Source organism: Botryllus schlosseri, chromosome 10 (genome assembly GCF_051294905.1).
Source record: "Botryllus schlosseri isolate E-star chromosome 10, Bs_hap1, whole genome shotgun sequence".
NCBI lineage: Eukaryota > Metazoa > Chordata > Ascidiacea > Stolidobranchia > Styelidae > Botryllus > Botryllus schlosseri.
In genome coordinates, this window is record NC_137245.1 from 13,606,019 (window position 1) to 13,629,422 (window position 23,404).

Below are 23,404 nucleotides of genomic sequence, written 5' to 3' on the forward strand. Positions count from 1 at the left end.
GCATGGTGCTGGCAGCATAAAAAATCAACGCTTTACGAGCATGCACCATGCACCTCGACAACCTTGAAAGTTTTAGTTGCTTTGTTGCAAAAATTTTCACGGAATAACCAGCTTTCCGCTTGTGAATATTTAGTGACTATCTGCTGTGAGCTTGACCCGCAATCACACATCACGAGCGATATACGTAGTCAGCGAATGATGCTTATTCAACCAATCAATGACATTGATATCGTTTTCTGATGTAAAAAATCGAACGGGCGTAGGGAGTCAATCTTGACTTCATATCTTTACTGTATCATTAAAACCAAATCCGTGCGATTAAGGTGCTTGCTACTGCTGCATAACTTGTTGTTGTTTGTGGTATCGGTAGCGAATATTGAAACCCGTTGTACACTCTGCTCAATATCGATGTAGCAATACTCAGACTCCGAACACATTGTCCGGTCTGGCTAAGACCGTTAAGGCGTAAGCTTATATTCCTTGGTAAGTCCTCGTCGAAATTGTTGGCAAAGTAACGGAATGTATTGATTTTACGCAATTAATATATACTTTGATTACCGCTGTTGATATATTTAGCGACGTTTAAAACGCCGATATGTACTTCAGCATTGTGGCATTATGTGGACTGAGTCTTCGCTTGGTATCGTGTATAGTACATTAATATAGGCTATCACGTCATTGGAAGATAGGGTTGGAATTAGCAATATGACGTCACGAGGTTCACGTTCGTGTTCACGCAGAACCTTTCAAAAAGGTTCGCGTTCACACGAACCTGAACCTTTCAGAGGTTCACACCATCCCTAGTTTGAACCTTTATCATTATTCCGATATGCTTGAAAATTGCAACTTGAAAATTAGAGTATCGAACAAACCTAGTTCAAGTGGTTTGTAAAATTCCAATATGCTACTCCACGTCCGTCGCGGCGCATTGGTGGTTCAGTGGTAGAATTCTCGCCTGCCACGCGGGAGGCCCGGGTTCGATTCCCGGCCAATGCAATTTTATTTAAGTATATCTCGCCACACAACATATCACAACACATCGAAGATCCGTAAATACCACCAATTACGATTTAGGGAACGTGAAAATTCAACAAATGATCTCGAAAATCATGCCGAAGCATGCTATCGTACTTTGTACTTGTTGTTGACTTCTTTACCTCGGAATCAAAAGCGCACAAGTACAGCACACGCGCGTCCACGTCGTCCAAATATCATATGATCGACCGAAAAGATCATCGCTCTATAAAATATGCCGGACCTGATGTGTGGAACAGTATCCCGCCGGTCATTCGACAGTCGACGAGCATGTCCACATTCAAGTCGAAATACAAACAATTACTATTAAATAAATACAGTCCATTCTCAAGATTACCGGACCACAACTGACCTATCGATCTCGCTTCCCATGACATGCCGCCCTATTCTTGTCGCATTCTTTTTCTATACCGTCTTCTTTACTTTCATTCAGTGTGCATGCCTCCTCTTTACATCGCCTAGGCCAAGGTGGGTGTCTGATTCCATAGACAAATCCAAGTCGCTTCGACATCTTCATTGTATTCATTTCATTGTATCGCATTTTTGTGGTGTATTGAAACGATAAAATTGCTAATAAACCAATGACAATGACAATGCATTTAAAACAAATATCAGTTTAAAACAAACACGATTAAAAATGGCTCTTGTTTAAAACATGTTTTTTATTGTTTAGGTTTTGGTTTTTTCAAAGCCCATACAACATGTTGTTTGGAAAGTATACAATTATGGTATGACTTTACAACTCAAAAACACACAATTTTTTTTTATGTGTTTTGAACAACCATTTGTTTTAAATACAAGCCCAGGGATATCTAGAACTAGTTTCAGATATCAATGGGTACTTTGCACGCAGTGTTGGGATCAAGTCACTACCTTCGAGTCACGAGTCATTTCGAGTCATTGTACATTTTGACTCGGGTCAAGTCAAGTCAATCGATTTTCGAAGGTGACTCGAGTCAAGTCAAATCACTCGATTTTTGGAGGTGACTCGAGTCAAGTCGAGTCAAGTCACGAGTCAAGTCATAATTCAAGTCAAGTTGCCTTTTTGAAGTGTGAAGCATGATTACGTCATTGCATTTCGCTAGGTGTCTGAATAACAGATGAACGAATATAGAGTTAAATATACATGCAATAAGGGGCTGTATCGCTCACATATACGTAGAACTGTAAAATTACGTAAGTATATTGCATAGCCTCGTTTTAGTTACCAGCCGAGATGGAGAATCGAGAAACGAATTGATAGGATGCAATACAGTACCCATTTATACATATTGATATGATACAATCCGAGTCCGCGCCGATGGTTGAGAAGTATATAAACTAAATTCGATTTCAATTTCAATAAAACAAGAGGTTCGGTTAAGGTAAGAAGAGAGAACAGAAATAGATATTTTGCTATTAAATTACTTTACTACTAGTGTACGACAACGTAAGCTGATCACTTCGTTTGTGGTCAATATATTTGTGGGAAAATATTCAAGGCTCAGTAAAACGCGCGATCATTGAATGGTCGGTCGCTCTCATGGGTTACACAAGTGTTTGTCGAACAATCTGAACATATGCAAGATAAGGTGATTTTTACTTGATGACTTGAAATTGACTCGGTAATTTTGCTCCGAATCACGAGTCAATCCATATTTCTGATACGCCGAGTCAAGTCAAGCCAAGTCATTTTAGCAAAGTGACTCGAGTCAAGTCAAGTCAAACGAAAAAGGTGACTCGAGTCTGACTCGAGTCAAGTCATGACTCGAGTCATCCAAACACTGCTTTGCAGTCGACCCTATACCGTCTATGTTGAATTCGTAGCATATGATTGCTATAATTTGTAGTCAAACCTCGATCGCTTCCTCGTTAGTATAGTGGTGAGTATCCCCGCCTGTCACGCGGGAGACCGGGGTTCGATTCCCCGACGGGGAGCAATTTTGTCACTGACAACATTCCAATCATTTTTCTGCGCGATCTTCCACAATATTTTGTTCACTTTTTGTCACTTAGTTATGGCAGTACACTCTGTCGGTCGAACTAAATTGGCGTGTTGAAATAAAAACTTTGTCCCGCGTGCCTTTGTGGTGTTGAAGCACCAAATGAAGATGCGTTTACCAGGAATCGAATCCGGTACCTCATGCTTCAGACGTACCGTCGCAGTTACTGAGAATCCAACAACACATTCCTAATCCTTCCGTATTGATAGTTCCGTCTGTGCCAAGCGGGAGGCCCGTGTTCGATTCCGGTCAACGCATTTCCATTACTCCATTTCATTTCAGTAGCTCATGGATATCAAAAGTGCGCTCAGGTCAGCCAGCACAAATTAATACAAATCACAGCAATAAGATGTACGCTGGAGCTGTCTTTACTTCTGCGTCCCCTCCTGAATTCATTCCCATGCCCACTGACCGGCTGGATACTCTTCTGTGGTAGAATTCTCGCCAGGCCCGGGTTCGATTCCCGGCCAATGCATTTTTGTATCAGTACAGTGTCATATAACAATATAAAATAACGTGGAGTTAGAAGAATATTATCGATTGCAATTCAGGCACCATGAGAATATATAACAAATGGTCTCGTAAACTCGTTATTCCGACTTGGTCCTGTCATTTGGAACTCTATACAAGCATCCATACGGAACCGTCCGCTTACCCCCGTTATCATATTGATATTCCAAATTTCCCTTATTTGTATTATGCTGAGTTAAATTGCGATATTTACCCCTACCGAACATACCAGTCGACCCTACCCAGAATCATATCGATCTCACCCTGCCCTCAGCATATCCGTATTGCTATACCGATGGATTTTGCTGCCATTTCCGGATATCATGACTGCAAAAGATATCACAAGTTAAAATATGACGAGACCCAATGCATGGCGATTGGAGATGACGACAGTCGAGAATGTATTCTATAGTGGACAGGTTGCTCCGCGGATTTATTGTGTATATACCATTTTTACCGTGAATATATAATCATTATTATTATATAGGCCTATTATAATGTTTATGTACTGGAAAATATCCATACAATTCTCGTAATTTCGATTCCTCATTGTATAACAGATCGAGCGCCAGATAACGACGACAACGCATCATATGACTGTAATCAGTTCATTTTGTTGACAGCGAGAATCACTTCGAGAATGCATCAAGTATTGTTCACTTACGTATTAATTAAAATGATGAAATTTCTATCATGGAACGGACACGCGCTTTCTATACTTATCAATTGGATTATTCAGACAGATTAAGCAAATAATCAACTCCGCTTCCCATTACCATTGTCGCATTTCTATCCAGCTCCGGCTTAGGCTGATAAGGTTGTCTCCTATATATATCGGGTGGAATCGGTATATTGCTCATATCGAAGGAGCAGTTTTGAGATATACGCGACCGATCAAGATGGGCAAAAGATCAATTTCAAAACGGAACAATTGGAGACCGCGAGGAAATGTTTCACATGACAGCGTTAATTATCGTCCAGCAAGTACTCTTATGCGCCCAAAAAGTAGTAGCCCACGGATATCGAAAGTGCGCCATGAGCAGAAGGCCCAAATTAACACCAATCTCAGCAATGAGAGGTACGCTGGAGCTGACTTTACTTGCGCGCCTCCTCCTGAATGCCTTCCCATGCCAACTCGCTGGATCAACTGACGCAATAGCAAGAAAGTTCTATACAAGAAAGTTACAGGAAGATACCCGTCATATCTGGCGCTGTTGGTGCTCCTATTATTGTTCTATTGCCGAAATAGTATCACAACATTGAGACTTCGCATCGGCGTTATAACAGGACTATGAATGATTCTGTTTCATTTTATAAGTGCATTGCTATGATGACAATCGAAGACTAGACTTAAATTTTACATTCATGTTTTTTCCTATGAATCTTTTTACGATATTGAAATAAACAGTATACGATCTCGATGTACAAGCATATGAGGCACGCGGTGCTAATATATAGGCGATTATCTCGTACAGGTGGTAGTTCGCTACCGCGTTCTGTATGTAGCCCGCGTCGCGTTCCCTTTTCAGACCAGAAAGATTTCATATGCTCATACGGCTAATTGGTTAGACTAGGTAGATATCTCGTAAACAATAACTGTTTTCATAGAATATGCTTGTATAATATACAATTATATATTCACGCCAGTTTAGCAATTCTCGTGTGAATATAATCGACTCATGCCAAACCACAAACAGAGAGGAAGTACCTATCAATGATGATTTGCGGTACTGAATATTCCTGTAATGGCTTATTGAAGTAAGTAGTTACAAAAAGTATATTAGTGGTGTTACCTCGATGGCTATTTCACACTGTTCTTTTACGATTTCGTACATAAAGGTGACCCAAACACATACGAAAACTACTTTCTGCTTTAGACACCCCAACACCTTAAAAGCAAGTAGTTTGATCCACAAAACTGGTCAAATAGAATTGGAAGTAATCGGAAACAAAACCAATTGAGAAAGTAGTGAAAGTAGGCAAAACCTACATGAATACTTCGAAAGGTACTTCGTTACTGCCGGAGCTAGCATGTCTGTGTACTGTTAAAGCATAAGAGCTATATTATCCCCACAAAATGACTGTATTTGCTGTATTCAAAAGGTTGAAAGTAACGAGAGAGAGGGATTCATCCAGTGGTGGGATTAAGTTTTCTGTCAAGTTTTCAAGTACAAAAATACAATTTGTCCAAGACGACTCTGTTACAAACAGGCATTGGCAGTAAAGAGTGAAGTTACTTTGAAAGGTATGCCAGCATCGTTCAATTGGAATAGTTTGAACTAGGGATGGTGTGAACGTGAAGTTCACGTTCGCGTTCTGTGTGTGAACTTCGGAAATTTAGAGGTTCGTGTTCACAACAGAACCTTGGTAGGTTCTGCACTGTGAACCTTTTGGTAAATTGTAATTTTCACTCCATTATAAGATCTTTGGCTCAAATTTATTGCATTTCAACTGCGGGCCACTCCATGCATGGTGCTGGCAGCATAAAAAATCAACGCTTTACGAGCATGCACCATGCACCTCGACAACCTTAAAAGTTTTAGTTGCTTTGTTGCAAAAATTTTCACGGAATAACCAGCTTTCCGCTTGTGAATATTTAGTGACTATCTGCTGTGAGCTTGACCCGCAATCACACATCACGAGCGATATACGTAGTCAGCGAATGATGCTTATTCAACCAATCAATGACATTGATATCGTTTTCTGATGTAAAAAATCGAACGGGCGTAGGGAGTCAATCTTGACTTCATATCTTTACTGTATCATTAAAACCAAATCCGTGCGATTAAGGTGCTTGCTACTGCTGCATAACTTGTTGTTGTTTGTGGTATCGGTAGCGAATATTGAAACCCGTTGTACACTCTGCTCAATATCAATGTAGCAATACTCAGACTCCGAACACATTGTCCGGTCTGGCTAAGACCGTTAAGGCGTAAGCTTATATTCCTTGGTAAGTCCTCGTCGAAATTGTTGGCAAAGTAACGGAATGTATTGATTTTACGCAATTAATATATACTTTGATTACCGCTGTTGATATATTTAGCGACGTTTAAAACGCCGATATGTACTTCAGCATTGTGGCATTATGTGGACTGAGTCTTCGCTTGGTATCGTGTATAGTACATTAATATAGGCTATCACGTCATTGGAAGATAGGGTTGGAATTAGCAATATGACGTCACGAGGTTCACGTTCGTGTTCACGCAGAACCTTTCAAAAAGGTTCGCGTTCACACGAACCTGAACCTTTCAGAGGTTCACACCATCCCTAGTTTGAACCTTTATCATTATTCCGATATGCTTGAAAATTGCAACTTGAAAATTAGAGTATCGAACAAACCTAGTTCAAGTGGTTTGTAAAATTCCAATATGCTACTCCACGTCCGTCGCGGCGCATTGGTGGTTCAGTGGTAGAATTCTCGCCTGCCACGCGGGAGGCCCGGGTTCGATTCCCGGCCAATGCAATTTTATTTAAGTATATCTCGCCACACAACATATCACAACACATCGAAGATCCGTAAATACCACCAATTACGATTTAGGGAACGTGAAAATTCAACAAATGATCTCGAAAATCATGCCGAAGCATGCTATCGTACTTTGTACTTGTTGTTGACTTCTTTACCTCGGAATCAAAAGCGCACAAGTACAGCACACGCGCGTCCACGTCGTCCAAATATCATATGATCGACCGAAAAGATCATCGCTCTATAAAATATGCCGGACCTGATGTGTGGAACAGTATCCCGCCGGTCATTCGACAGTCGACGAGCATGTCCACATTCAAGTCGAAATACAAACAATTACTATTAAATAAATACAGTCCATTCTCAAGATTACCGGACCACAACTGACCTATCGATCTCGCTTCCCATGACATGCCGCCCTATTCTTGTCGCATTCTTTTTCTATACCGTGTTCTTTACTTTCATTCAGTGTGCATGCCTCCTCTTTACATCGCCTAGGCCAAGGTGGGTGTCTGATTCCATAGACAAATCCAAGTCGCTTCGACATCTTCATTGTATTCATTTCATTGTATCGCATTTTTGTGGTGTATTGAAACGATAAAATTGCTAATAAACCAATGACAATGACAATGCATTTAAAACAAATATCAGTTTAAAACAAACACGATTAAAAATGGCTCTTGTTTAAAACATGTTTTTTATTGTTTAGGTTTTGGTTTTTTCAAAGCCCATACAACATGTTTTTTGGAAAGTATACAATTATGGTATGACTTTACAACTCAAAAACACACAATTTTTTTTATGTGTTTTGAACAACCATTTGTTTTAAATACAAGCCCAGGGATATCTAGAACTAGTTTCAGATATCAATGGGTACTTTGCACGCAGTGTTGGGATCAAGTCACTACCTTCGAGTCACGAGTCATTTCGAGTCATTGTACATTTTGACTCGGGTCAAGTCAAGTCAATCGATTTTCGAAGGTGACTCGAGTCAAGTCAAATCACTCGATTTTTGGAGGTGACTCGAGTCAAGTCGAGTCAAGTCACGAGTCAAGTCATAATTCAAGTCAAGTTGCCTTTTTGAAGTGTGAAGCATGATTACGTCATTGCATTTCGCTAGGTGTCTGAATAACAGATGAACGAATATAGAGTTAAATATACATGCAATAAGGGGCTGTATCGCTCACATATACGTAGAACTGTAAAATTACGTAAGTATATTGCATAGCCTCGTTTTAGTTACCAGCCGAGATGGAGAATCGAGAAACGAATTGATAGGATGCAATACAGTACCCATTTATACATATTGATATGATACAATCCGAGTCCGCGCCGATGGTTGAGAAGTATATAAACTAAATTCGATTTCAATTTCAATAAAACAAGAGGTTCGGTTAAGGTAAGAAGAGAGAACAGAAATAGATATTTTGCTATTAAATTACTTTACTACTAGTGTACGACAACGTAAGCTGATCACTTCGTTTGTGGTCAATATATTTGTGGGAAAATATTCAAGGCTCAGTAAAACGCGCGATCATTGAATGGTCGGTCGCTCTCATGGGTTACACAAGTGTTTGTCGAACAATCTGAACATATGCAAGATAAGGTGATTTTTACTTGATGACTTGAAATTGACTCGGTAATTTTGCTCCGAATCACGAGTCAATCCATATTTCTGATACGCCGAGTCAAGTCAAGCCAAGTCATTTTAGCAAAGTGACTCGAGTCAAGTCAAGTCAAACGAAAAAGGTGACTCGAGTCTGACTCGAGTCAAGTCATGACTCGAGTCATCCAAACACTGCTTTGCAGTCGACCCTATACCGTCTATGTTGAATTCGTAGCATATGATTGCTATAATTTGTAGTCAAACCTCGATCGCTTCCTCGTTAGTATAGTGGTGAGTATCCCCGCCTGTCACGCGGGAGACCGGGGTTCGATTCCCCGACGGGGAGCAATTTTGTCACTGACAACATTCCAATCATTTTTCTGCGCGATCTTCCACAATATTTTGTTCACTTTTTGTCACTTAGTTATGGCAGTACACTCTGTCGGTCGAACTAAATTGGCGTGTTGAAATAAAAACTTTGTCCCGCGTGCCTTTGTGGTGTTGAAGCACCAAATGAAGATGCGTTTACCAGGAATCGAATCCGGTACCTCATGCTTCAGACGTACCGTCGCAGTTACTGAGAATCCAACAACACATTCCTAATCCTTCCGTATTGATAGTTCCGTCTGTGCCAAGCGGGAGGCCCGTGTTCGATTCCGGTCAACGCATTTCCATTACTCCATTTCATTTCAGTAGCTCATGGATATCAAAAGTGCGCTCAGGTCAGCCAGCACAAATTAATACAAATCACAGCAATAAGATGTACGCTGGAGCTGTCTTTACTTCTGCGTCCCCTCCTGAATTCATTCCCATGCCCACTGACCGGCTGGATACTCTTCTGTGGTAGAATTCTCGCCAGGCCCGGGTTCGATTCCCGGCCAATGCATTTTTGTATCAGTACAGTGTCATATAACAATATAAAATAACGTGGAGTTAGAAGAATATTATCGATTGCAATTCAGGCACCATGAGAATATATAACAAATGGTCTCGTAAACTCGTTATTCCGACTTGGTCCTGTCATTTGGAACTCTATACAAGCATCCATACGGAACCGTCCGCTTACCCCCGTTATCATATTGATATTCCAAATTTCCCTTATTTGTATTATGCTGAGTTAAATTGCGATATTTACCCCTACCGAACATACCAGTCGACCCTACCCAGAATCATATCGATCTCACCCTGCCCTCAGCATATCCGTATTGCTATACCGATGGATTTTGCTGCCATTTCCGGATATCATGACTGCAAAAGATATCACAAGTTAAAATATGACGAGACCCAATGCATGGCGATTGGAGATGACGACAGTCGAGAATGTATTCTATAGTGGACAGGTTGCTCCGCGGATTTATTGTGTATATACCATTTTTACCGTGAATATATAATCATTATTATTATATAGGCCTATTATAATGTTTATGTACTGGAAAATATCCATACAATTCTCGTAATTTCGATTCCTCATTGTATAACAGATCGAGCGCCAGATAACGACGACAACGCATCATATGACTGTAATCAGTTCATTTTGTTGACAGCGAGAATCACTTCGAGAATGCATCCAGTATTGTTCACTTACGTATTAATTAAAATGATGAAATTTCTATCATGGAACGGACACGCGCTTTCTATACTTATCAATTGGATTATTCAGACAGATTAAGCAAATAATCAACTCCGCTTCCCATTACCATTGTCGCATTTCTATCCAGCTCCGGCTTAGGCTGATAAGGTTGTCTCCTATATATATCGGGTGGAATCGGTATATTGCTCATATCGAAGGAGCAGTTTTGAGATATACGCGACCGATCAAGATGGGCAAAAGATCAATTTCAAAACGGAACAATTGGAGACCGCGAGGAAATGTTTCACATGACAGCGTTAATTATCGTCCAGCAAGTACTCTTATGCGCCCAAAAAGTAGTAGCCCACGGATATCGAAAGTGCGCCATGAGCAGAAGGCCCAAATTAACACCAATCTCAGCAATGAGAGGTACGCTGGAGCTGACTTTACTTGCGCGCCTCCTCCTGAATGCCTTCCCATGCCAACTCGCTGGATCAACTGACGCAATAGCAAGAAAGTTCTATACAAGAAAGTTACAGGAAGATACCCGTCATATCTGGCGCTGTTGGTGCTCCTATTATTGTTCTATTGCCGAAATAGTATCACAACATTGAGACTTCGCATCGGCGTTATAACAGGACTATGAATGATTCTGTTTCATTTTATAAGTGCATTGCTATGATGACAATCGAAGACTAGACTTAAATTTTACATTCATGTTTTTTCCTATGAATCTTTTTACGATATTGAAATAAACAATATACGATCTCGATGTACAAGCATATGAGGCACGCGGTGCTAATATATAGGCGATTATCTCGTACAGGTGGTAGTTCGCTACCGCGTGCTGTATGTAGCCCGCGTCGCGTTCCCTTTTCAGACCAGAAAGATTTCATATGCTCATACGGCTTATTGGTTAGACTAGGTAGATATCTCGTAAACAATAACTGTTTTCATAGAATATGCTTGTATAATATACAATTATACATTCACGCCAGTTTAGCAATTCTCGTGTGAATATAATCGACTCATGCCAAACCACAAACAGAGAGGAAGTACCTATCAATGATGATTTGCGGTACTGAATATTCCTGTAATGGCTTATTGAAGTAAGTAGTTACAAAAAGTATATTAGTGGTGTTACCTCGATGGCTATTTCACACTGTTCTTTTACGATTTCGTACATAAAGGTGACCCAAACACATACGAAAACTACTTTCTGCTTTAGACACCCCAACACCTTAAAAGCAAGTAGTTTGATCCACAAAACTGGTCAAATAGAATTGGAAGTAATCGGAAACAAAACCAATTGAGAAAGTAGTGAAAGTAGGCAAAACCTACATGAATACTTCGAAAGGTACTTCGTTACTGCCGGAGCTAGCATGTCTGTGTACTGTTAAAGCATAAGAGCTATATTATCCCCACAAAATGACTGTATTTGCTGTATTCAAAAGGTTGAAAGTAACGAGAGAGAGGGATTCATCCAGTGGTGGGATTAAGTTTTCTGTCAAGTTTTCAAGTACAAAAATACAATTTGTCCAAGACGACTCTGTTACAAACAGGCATTGGCAGTAAAGAGTGAAGTTACTTTGAAAGGTATGCCAGCATCGTTCAATTGGAATAGTTTGAACTAGGGATGGTGTGAACGTGAAGTTCACGTTCGCGTTCTGTGTGTGAACTTCGGAAATTTAGAGGTTCGTGTTCACAACAGAACCTTGGTAGGTTCTGCACTGTGAACCTTTTGGTAAATTGTAATTTTCACTCCATTATAAGATCTTTGGCTCAAATTTATTGCATTTCAACTGCGGGCCACTCCATGCATGGTGCTGGCAGCATAAAAAATCAACGCTTTACGAGCATGCACCATGCACCTCGACAACCTTAAAAGTTTTAGTTGCTTTGTTGCAAAAATTTTCACGGAATAACCAGCTTTCCGCTTGTGAATATTTAGTGACTATCTGCTGTGAGCTTGACCCGCAATCACACATCACGAGCGATATACGTAGTCAGCGAATGATGCTTATTCAACCAATCAATGACATTGATATCGTTTTCTGATGTAAAAAATCGAACGGGCGTAGGGAGTCAATCTTGACTTCATATCTTTACTGTATCATTAAAACCAAATCCGTGCGATTAAGGTGCTTGCTACTGCTGCATAACTTGTTGTTGTTTGTGGTATCGGTAGCGAATATTGAAACCCGTTGTACACTCTGCTCAATATCAATGTAGCAATACTCAGACTCCGAACACATTGTCCGGTCTGGCTAAGACCGTTAAGGCGTAAGCTTATATTCCTTGGTAAGTCCTCGTCGAAATTGTTGGCAAAGTAACGGAATGTATTGATTTTACGCAATTAATATATACTTTGATTACCGCTGTTGATATATTTAGCGACGTTTAAAACGCCGATATGTACTTCAGCATTGTGGCATTATGTGGACTGAGTCTTCGCTTGGTATCGTGTATAGTACATTAATATAGGCTATCACGTCATTGGAAGATAGGGTTGGAATTAGCAATATGACGTCACGAGGTTCACGTTCGTGTTCACGCAGAACCTTTCAAAAAGGTTCGCGTTCACACGAACCTGAACCTTTCAGAGGTTCACACCATCCCTAGTTTGAACCTTTATCATTATTCCGATATGCTTGAAAATTGCAACTTGAAAATTAGAGTATCGAACAAACCTAGTTCAAGTGGTTTGTAAAATTCCAATATGCTACTCCACGTCCGTCGCGGCGCATTGGTGGTTCAGTGGTAGAATTCTCGCCTGCCACGCGGGAGGCCCGGGTTCGATTCCCGGCCAATGCAATTTTATTTAAGTATATCTCGCCACACAACATATCACAACACATCGAAGATCCGTAAATACCACCAATTACGATTTAGGGAACGTGAAAATTCAACAAATGATCTCGAAAATCATGCCGAAGCATGCTATCGTACTTTGTACTTGTTGTTGACTTCTTTACCTCGGAATCAAAAGCGCACAAGTACAGCACACGCGCGTCCACGTCGTCCAAATATCATATGATCGACCGAAAAGATCATCGCTCTATAAAATATGCCGGACCTGATGTGTGGAACAGTATCCCGCCGGTCATTCGACAGTCGACGAGCATGTCCACATTCAAGTCGAAATACAAACAATTACTATTAAATAAATACAGTCCATTCTCAAGATTACCGGACCACAACTGACCTATCGATCTCGCTTCCCATGACATGCCGCCCTATTCTTGTCGCATTCTTTTTCTATACCGTCTTCTTTACTTTCATTCAGTGTGCATGCCTCCTCTTTACATCGCCTAGGCCAAGGTGGGTGTCTGATTCCATAGACAAATCCAAGTCGCTTCGACATCTTCATTGTATTCATTTCATTGTATCGCATTTTTGTGGTGTATTGAAACGATAAAATTGCTAATAAACCAATGACAATGACAATGCATTTAAAACAAATATCAGTTTAAAACAAACACGATTAAAAATGGCTCTTGTTTAAAACATGTTTTTTATTGTTTAGGTTTTGGTTTTTTCAAAGCCCATACAACATGTTTTTTGGAAAGTATACAATTATGGTATGACTTTACAACTCAAAAACACACAATTTTTTTTATGTGTTTTGAACAACCATTTGTTTTAAATACAAGCCCAGGGATATCTAGAACTAGTTTCAGATATCAATGGGTACTTTGCACGCAGTGTTGGGATCAAGTCACTACCTTCGAGTCACGAGTCATTTCGAGTCATTGTACATTTTGACTCGGGTCAAGTCAAGTCAATCGATTTTCGAAGGTGACTCGAGTCAAGTCAAATCACTCGATTTTTGGAGGTGACTCGAGTCAAGTCGAGTCAAGTCACGAGTCAAGTCATAATTCAAGTCAAGTTGCCTTTTTGAAGTGTGAAGCATGATTACGTCATTGCATTTCGCTAGGTGTCTGAATAACAGATGAACGAATATAGAGTTAAATATACATGCAATAAGGGGCTGTATCGCTCACATATACGTAGAACTGTAAAATTACGTAAGTATATTGCATAGCCTCGTTTTAGTTACCAGCCGAGATGGAGAATCGAGAAACGAATTGATAGGATGCAATACAGTACCCATTTATACATATTGATATGATACAATCCGAGTCCGCGCCGATGGTTGAGAAGTATATAAACTAAATTCGATTTCAATTTCAATAAAACAAGAGGTTCGGTTAAGGTAAGAAGAGAGAACAGAAATAGATATTTTGCTATTAAATTACTTTACTACTAGTGTACGACAACGTAAGCTGATCACTTCGTTTGTGGTCAATATATTTGTGGGAAAATATTCAAGGCTCAGTAAAACGCGCGATCATTGAATGGTCGGTCGCTCTCATGGGTTACACAAGTGTTTGTCGAACAATCTGAACATATGCAAGATAAGGTGATTTTTACTTGATGACTTGAAATTGACTCGGTAATTTTGCTCCGAATCACGAGTCAATCCATATTTCTGATACGCCGAGTCAAGTCAAGCCAAGTCATTTTAGCAAAGTGACTCGAGTCAAGTCAAGTCAAACGAAAAAGGTGACTCGAGTCTGACTCGAGTCAAGTCATGACTCGAGTCATCCAAACACTGCTTTGCAGTCGACCCTATACCGTCTATGTTGAATTCGTAGCATATGATTGCTATAATTTGTAGTCAAACCTCGATCGCTTCCTCGTTAGTATAGTGGTGAGTATCCCCGCCTGTCACGCGGGAGACCGGGGTTCGATTCCCCGACGGGGAGCAATTTTGTCACTGACAACATTCCAATCATTTTTGTGCGCGATCTTCCACAATATTTTGTTCACTTTTTGTCACTTAGTTATGGCAGTACACTCTGTCGGTCGAACTAAATTGGCGTGTTGAAATAAAAACTTTGTCCCGCGTGCCTTTGTGGTGTTGAAGCACCAAATGAAGATGCGTTTACCAGGAATCGAATCCGGTACCTCATGCTTCAGACGTACCGTCGCAGTTACTGAGAATCCAACAACACATTCCTAATCCTTCCGTATTGATAGTTCCGTCTGTGCCAAGCGGGAGGCCCGTGTTCGATTCCGGTCAACGCATTTCCATTACTCCATTTCATTTCAGTAGCTCATGGATATCAAAAGTGCGCTCAGGTCAGCCAGCACAAATTAATACAAATCACAGCAATAAGATGTACGCTGGAGCTGTCTTTACTTCTGCGTCCCCTCCTGAATTCATTCCCATGCCCACTGACCGGCTGGATACTCTTCTGTGGTAGAATTCTCGCCAGGCCCGGGTTCGATTCCCGGCCAATGCATTTTTGTATCAGTACAGTGTCATATAACAATATAAAATAACGTGGAGTTAGAAGAATATTATCGATTGCAATTCAGGCACCATGAGAATATATAACAAATGGTCTCGTAAACTCGTTATTCCGACTTGGTCCTGTCATTTGGAACTCTATACAAGCATCCATACGGAACCGTCCGCTTACCCCCGTTATCATATTGATATTCCAAATTTCCCTTATTTGTATTATGCTGAGTTAAATTGCGATATTTACCCCTACCGAACATACCAGTCGACCCTACCCAGAATCATATCGATCTCACCCTGCCCTCAGCATATCCGTATTGCTATACCGATGGATTTTGCTGCCATTTCCGGATATCATGACTGCAAAAGATATCACAAGTTAAAATATGACGAGACCCAATGCATGGCGATTGGAGATGACGACAGTCGAGAATGTATTCTATAGTGGACAGGTTGCTCCGCGGATTTATTGTGTATATACCATTTTTACCGTGAATATATAATCATTATTATTATATAGGCCTATTATAATGTTTATGTACTGGAAAATATCCATACAATTCTCGTAATTTCGATTCCTCATTGTATAACAGATCGAGCGCCAGATAACGACGACAACGCATCATATGACTGTAATCAGTTCATTTTGTTGACAGCGAGAATCACTTCGAGAATGCATCCAGTATTGTTCACTTACGTATTAATTAAAATGATGAAATTTCTATCATGGAACGGACACGCGCTTTCTATACTTATCAATTGGATTATTCAGACAGATTAAGCAAATAATCAACTCCGCTTCCCATTACCATTGTCGCATTTCTATCCAGCTCCGGCTTAGGCTGATAAGGTTGTCTCCTATATATATCGGGTGGAATCGGTATATTGCTCATATCGAAGGAGCAGTTTTGAGATATACGCGACCGATCAAGATGGGCAAAAGATCAATTTCAAAACGGAACAATTGGAGACCGCGAGGAAATGTTTCACATGACAGCGTTAATTATCGTCCAGCAAGTACTCTTATGCGCCCAAAAAGTAGTAGCCCATGGATATCGAAAGTGCGCCATGAGCAGAAGGCCCAAATTAACACCAATCTCAGCAATGAGAGGTACGCTGGAGCTGACTTTACTTGCGCGCCTCCTCCTGAATGCCTTCCAATGCCAACTCGCTGGATCAACTGACGCAATAGCAAGAAAGTTCTATACAAGAAAGTTACAGGAAGATACCCGTCATATCTGGCGCTGTTGGTGCTCCTATTATTGTTCTATTGCCGAAATAGTATCACAACATTGAGACTTCGCATCGGCGTTATAACAGGACTATGAATGATTCTGTTTCATTTTATAAGTGCATTGCTATGATGACAATCGAAGACTAGACTTAAATTTTACATTCATGTTTTTTCCTATGAATCTTTTTACGATATTGAAATAAACAATATACGATCTCGATGTACAAGCATATGAGGCACGCGGTGCTAATATATAGGCGATTATCTCGTACAGGTGGTAGTTCGCTACCGCGTGCTGTATGTAGCCCGCGTCGCGTTCCCTTTTCAGACCAGAAAGATTTCATATGCTCATACGGCTAATTGGTTAGACTAGGTAGATATCTCGTAAACAATAACTGTTTTCATAGAATATGCTTGTATAATATACAATTATACATTCACGCCAGTTTAGCAATTCTCGTGTGAATATAATCGACTCATGCCAAACCACAAACAGAGAGGAAGTACCTATCAATGATGATTTGCGGTACTGAATATTCCTGTAATGGCTTATTGAACTAAGTAGTTACAAAAAGTATATTAGTGGTGTTACCTCGATGGCTATTTCACACTGTTCTTTTACGATTTCGTACATAAAGGTGACCCAAACACATACGAAAACTACTTTCTGCTTTAGACACCCCAACACCTTAAAAGCAAGTAGTTTGATCCACAAAACTGGTCAAATAGAATTGGAAGTAATCGGAAACAAAACCAATTGAGAAAGTAGTGAAAGTAGGCAAAACCTACATGAATACTTCGAAAGGTACTTCGTTACTGCCGGAGCTAGCATGTCTGTGTACTGTTAAAGCATAAGAGCTATATTATCCCCACAAAATGACTGTATTTGCTGTATTCAAAAGGTTGAAAGTAACGAGAGAGAGGGATTCATCCAGTGGTGGGATTAAGTTTTCTGTCAAGTTTTCAAGTACAAAAATACAATTTGTCCAAGACGACTCTGTTACAAACAGGCATTGGCAGTAAAGAGTGAAGTTACTTTGAAAGGTATGCCAGCATCGTTCAATTGGAATAGTTTGAACTAGGGATGGTGTGAACGTGAAGTTCACGTTCGCGTTCTGTGTGTGAACTTCGGAAATTTAGAGGTTCGTGTTCACAACAGAACCTTGGTAGGTTCTGCACTGTGAACCTTTTGGTAAATTGTAATTTTCACTCCATTATAAGATCTTTGGCTCAAATTTATTGCATTTCAACTGCGGGCCACTCCATGCATGGTGCTGGCAGCATAAAAAATCAACGCTTTACGAGCATGCACCATGCACCTCGACAACCTTAAAAGTTTTAGTTGCTTTGTTGCAAAAATTTTCACGGAATAACCAGCTTTCCGCTTGTGAATATTTAGTGACTATCTGCTGTGAGCTTGACCCGCAATCACACATCACGAGCGATATACGTAGTCAGCGAATGATGCTTATTCAACCAATCAATGACATTGATATCGTTTTCTGATGTAAAAAATCGAACGGGCGTAGGGAGTCAATCTTGACTTCATATCTTTACTGTATCATTAAAACCAAATCCGTGCGATTAAGGTGCTTGCTACTGCTGCATAACTTGTTGTTGTTTGTGGTATCGGTAGCGAATATTGAAACCCGTTGTACACTCTGCTCAATATCAATGTAGCAATACTCAGACTCCGAACACATTGTCCGGTCTGGCTAAGACCGTTAAGGCGTAAGCTTATATTCCTTGGTAAGTCCTCGTCGAAATTGTTGGCAAAGTAACGGAATGTATTGATTTTACGCAATTAATATATACTTTGATTACCGCTGTTGATATATTTAGCGACGTTTAAAACGCCGATATGTACTTCAGCATTGTGGCATTATGTGGACTGAGTCTTCGCTTGGTATCGTGTATAGTACATTAATATAGGCTATCACGTCATTGGAAGATAGGGTTGGAATTAGCAATATGACGTCACGAGGTTCACGTTCGTGTTCACGCAGAACCTTTCAAAAAGGTTCGCGTTCACACGAACCTGAACCTTTCAGAGGTTCACACCATCCCTAGTTTGAACCTTTATCATTATTCCGATATGCTTGAAAATTGCAACTTGAAAATTAGAGTATCGAACAAACCTAGTTCAAGTGGTTTGTAAAATTCCAATATGCTACTCCACGTCCGTCGCGGCGCATTGGTGGTTCAGTGGTAGAATTCTCGCCTGCCACGCGGGAGGCCCGGGTTCGATTCCCGGCCAATGCAATTTTATTTAAGTATATCTCGCCACACAACATATCACAACACATCGAAGATCCGTAAATACCACCAATTACGATTTAGGGAACGTGAAAATTCAACAAATGATCTCGAAAATCATGCCGAAGCATGCTATCGTACTTTGTACTTGTTGTTGACTTCTTTACCTCGGAATCAAAAGCGCACAAGTACAGCACACGCGCGTCCACGTCGTCCAAATATCATATGATCGACCGAAAAGATCATCGCTCTATAAAATATGCCGGACCTGATGTGTGGAACAGTATCCCGCCGGTCATTCGACAGTCGACGAGCATGTCCACATTCAAGTCGAAATACAAACAATTACTATTAAATAAATACAGTCCATTCTCAAGATTACCGGACCACAACTGACCTATCGATCTCGCTTCCCATGACATGCCGCCCTATTCTTGTCGCATTCTTTTTCTATACCGTGTTCTTTACTTTCATTCGGTGTGCATGCCTCCTCTTTACATCGCCTAGGCCAAGGTGGGTGTCTGATTCCATAGACAAATCCAAGTCGCTTCGACATCTTCATTGTATTCATTTCATTGTATCGCATTTTTGTGGTGTATTGAAACGATAAAATTGCTAATAAACCAATGACAATGACAATGCATTTAAAACAAATATCAGTTTAAAACAAACACGATTAAAAATGGCTCTTGTTTAAAACATGTTTTTTATTGTTTAGGTTTTGGTTTTTTCAAAGCCCATACAACATGTTGTTTGGAAAGTATACAATTATGGTATGACTTTACAACTCAAAAACACACAATTTTTTTTTATGTGTTTTGAACAACCATTTGTTTTAAATACAAGCCCAGGGATATCTAGAACTAGTTTCAGATATCAATGGGTACTTTGCACGCAGTGTTGGGATCAAGTCACTACCTTCGAGTCACGAGTCATTTCGAGTCATTGTACATTTTGACTCGGGTCAAGTCAAGTCAATCGATTTTCGAAGGTGACTCGAGTCAAGTCAAATCACTCGATTTTTGGAGGTGACTCGAGTCAAGTCGAGTCAAGTCACGAGTCAAGTCATAATTCAAGTCAAGTTGCCTTTTTGAAGTGTGAAGCATGATTACGTCATTGCATTTCGCTAGGTGTCTGAATAACAGATGAACGAATATAGAGTTAAATATACATGCAATAAGGGGCTGTATCGCTCACATATACGTAGAACTGTAAAATTACGTAAGTATATTGCATAGCCTCGTTTTAGTTACCAGCCGAGATGGAGAATCGAGAAACGAATTGATAGGATGCAATACAGTACCCATTTATACATATTGATATGATACAATCCGAGTCCGCGCCGATGGTTGAGAAGTATATAAACTAAATTCGATTTCAATTTCAATAAAACAAGAGGTTCGGTTAAGGTAAGAAGAGAGAACAGAAATAGATATTTTGTTATTAAATTACTTTACTACTAGTGTACGACAACGTAAGCTGATCACTTCGTTTGTGGTCAATATATTTGTGGGAAAATATTCAAGGCTCAGTAAAACGCGCGATCATTGAATGGTCGGTCGCTCTCATGGGTTACACAAGTGTTTGTCGAACAATCTGAACATATGCAAGATAAGGTGATTTTTACTTGATGACTTGAAATTGACTCGGTAATTTTGCTCCGAATCACGAGTCAATCCATATTTCTGATACGCCGAGTCAAGTCAAGCCAAGTCATTTTAGCAAAGTGACTCGAGTCAAGTCAAGTCAAACGAAAAAGGTGACTCGAGTCTGACTCGAGTCAAGTCATGACTCGAGTCATCCAAACACTGCTTTGCAGTCGACCCTATACCGTCTATGTTGAATTCGTAGCATATGATTGCTATAATTTGTAGTCAAACCTCGATCGCTTCCTCGTTAGTATAGTGGTGAGTATCCCCGCCTGTCACGCGGGAGACCGGGGTTCGATTCCCCGACGGGGAGCAATTTTGTCACTGACAACATTCCAATCATTTTTGTGCGCGATCTTCCACAATATTTTGTTCACTTTTTGTCACTTAGTTATGGCAGTACACTCTGTCGGTCGAACTAAATTGGCGTGTTGAAATAAAAACTTTGTCCCGCGTGCCTTTGTGGTGTTGAAGCACCAAATGAAGATGCGTTTACCAGGAATCGAATCCGGTACCTCATGCTTCAGACGTACCGTCGCAGTTACTGAGAATCCAACAACACATTCCTAATCCTTCCGTATTGATAGTTCCGTCTGTGCCAAGCGGGAGGCCCGTGTTCGATTCCGGTCAACGCATTTCCATTACTCCATTTCATTTCAGTAGCTCATGGATATCAAAAGTGCGCTCAGGTCAGCCAGCACAAATTAATACAAATCACAGCAATAAGATGTACGCTGGAGCTGTCTTTACTTCTGCGTCCCCTCCTGAATTCATTCCCATGCCCACTGACCGGCTGGATACTCTTCTGTGGTAGAATTCTCGCCAGGCCCGGGTTCGATTCCCGGCCAATGCATTTTTGTATCAGTACAGTGTCATATAACAATATAAAATAACGTGGAGTTAGAAGAATATTATCGATTGCAATTCAGGCACCATGAGAATATATAACAAATGGTCTCGTAAACTCGTTATTCCGACTTGGTCCTGTCATTTGGAACTCTATACAAGCATCCATACGGAACCGTCCGCTTACCCCCGTTATCATATTGATATTCCAAATTTCCCTTATTTGTATTATGCTGAGTTAAATTGCGATATTTACCCCTACCGAACATACCAGTCGACCCTACCCAGAATCATATCGATCTCACCCTGCCCTCAGCATATCCGTATTGCTATACCGATGGATTTTGCTGCCATTTCCGGATATCATGACTGCAAAAGATATCACAAGTTAAAATATGACGAGACCCAATGCATGGCGATTGGAGATGACGACAGTCGAGAATGTATTCTATAGTGGACAGGTTGCTCCGCGGATTTATTGTGTATATACCATTTTTACCGTGAAAATATAATCATTATTATTATATAGGCCTATTATAATGTTTATGTACTGGAAAATCACCATACAATTCTCGTAATTTCGATTCCTCATTGTATAACAGATCGAGCGCCAGATAACGACGACAACGCATCATATGACTGTAATCAGTTCATTTTGTTGACAGCGAGAATCACTTCGAGAATGCATCCAGTATTGTTCACTTACGTATTAATTAAAATGATGAAATTTCTATCATGGAACGGACACGCGCTTTCTATACTTATCAATTGGATTATTCAGACAGATTAAGCAAATAATCAACTCCGCTTCCCATTACCATTGTCGCATTTCTATCCAGCTCCGGCTTAGGCTGATAAGGTTGTCTCCTATATATATCGGGTGGAATCGGTATATTGCTCATATCGAAGGAGCAGTTTTGAGATATACGCGACCGATCAAGATGGGCAAAAGATCAATTTCAAGACGAAACAATTGGAGACCGCGAGGAAATGTTTCACGTGACGGCGTTAATTCTCGTCCAGCAAGTACTCTTATTCGCCCAAAAAGTAGTAGCCCATGGAGATCGAAAGTGCGCCATGAGCAGAAGGCACAAATTAACACCAATCTCAGCAATGAGAGGTACGCTGGAGCTGACTTTACTTGCGCGCCCCTCCTGAATGCCTTCCTATGCCAACTCGCTGGATCAACTGACGCAATAGCAAGAAAGATCTATACAAGAAAGTTACAGGAAGATACCCGTCATATCTGGCGCTGTTGGTGCTCCTATTATTGTTCTATTGCCGAAATAGTATCACAACATTGAGACTTCGCATCCGCGTTATAACAGGACTATGAATTGTTCTGTTTCATTTTATAAATGCATTGCTATGATGCCAATCGCAGACTGGACTTAATTTTTACATTCATGTTTTTTCCTATGAATCTTTTTACGATATTGAAATAAACAATATACGATCTCGATGTACAAGCATATGAGGCACGCGGTGCTAAGATATAGGCGATTATCTCGTACAGGTGGTAGTTCGCTACCGCGTCCTGTATGTAGCCCGCGTCGCGTTCCCTTTTCAGAACAGAAAGATTTCATATGCTCATACGGCTAATTGGTTAGACTAGGTAGATATCTCATAAACAATAACTGTGTTCATAGAATATGCTTGTATAATATACAATTATACATTCACGCCAGTTTAGCAATTCTCGTGTGAATATAATCGACTCATGCCAAACCACAAACAGAGAGGAAGTACCTATCAATGATGATTTGCGGTACTGAATATTCCTGTAATGGCTTATTGAAGTAAGTAGTTACAAAAAGTATATTAGTGGTGTTACCTCGATGGCTATTTCACACTGTTCTTTTACGATTTCGTACATAAAGGTGACCCAAACACATACGAAAACTACTTTCTGCTTTAGACACTCCAACACCTTAAAAGC

General features: G+C 40.4%; 8 non-coding genes across 8 annotated transcripts; all 8 read left to right on the plus strand.

Moving 5' to 3' along the window:
* Positions 1–925: 925 nt before the first annotated feature.
* Trnag-gcc (transfer RNA glycine (anticodon GCC)) lies at positions 926–996 on the plus strand. The gene has a single exon. It is a non-coding gene; the product is annotated as a tRNA-Gly (tRNA).
* A 1,884-nt stretch (positions 997–2,880) lies between these two features.
* On the plus strand, positions 2,881–2,952 carry Trnad-guc (transfer RNA aspartic acid (anticodon GUC)). Its single transcript has one exon. It is a non-coding gene; the product is annotated as a tRNA-Asp (tRNA).
* Positions 2,953–6,919: 3,967 nt separating this feature from the next.
* Trnag-gcc (transfer RNA glycine (anticodon GCC)) lies at positions 6,920–6,990 on the plus strand. The gene has a single exon. It is a non-coding gene; the product is annotated as a tRNA-Gly (tRNA).
* A 1,883-nt stretch (positions 6,991–8,873) lies between these two features.
* Trnad-guc (transfer RNA aspartic acid (anticodon GUC)) lies at positions 8,874–8,945 on the plus strand. Its single transcript has one exon. It is a non-coding gene; the product is annotated as a tRNA-Asp (tRNA).
* A 3,967-nt stretch (positions 8,946–12,912) lies between these two features.
* Trnag-gcc (transfer RNA glycine (anticodon GCC)) lies at positions 12,913–12,983 on the plus strand. Its single transcript has one exon. It is a non-coding gene; the product is annotated as a tRNA-Gly (tRNA).
* A 1,883-nt stretch (positions 12,984–14,866) lies between these two features.
* Trnad-guc (transfer RNA aspartic acid (anticodon GUC)) lies at positions 14,867–14,938 on the plus strand. Its single transcript has one exon. It is a non-coding gene; the product is annotated as a tRNA-Asp (tRNA).
* Positions 14,939–18,905: 3,967 nt separating this feature from the next.
* On the plus strand, positions 18,906–18,976 carry Trnag-gcc (transfer RNA glycine (anticodon GCC)). The gene has a single exon. It is a non-coding gene; the product is annotated as a tRNA-Gly (tRNA).
* Positions 18,977–20,860: 1,884 nt separating this feature from the next.
* Positions 20,861–20,932, plus strand: Trnad-guc (transfer RNA aspartic acid (anticodon GUC)). The gene has a single exon. It is a non-coding gene; the product is annotated as a tRNA-Asp (tRNA).
* The last annotated feature ends 2,472 nt before the right edge of the window (positions 20,933–23,404 follow it).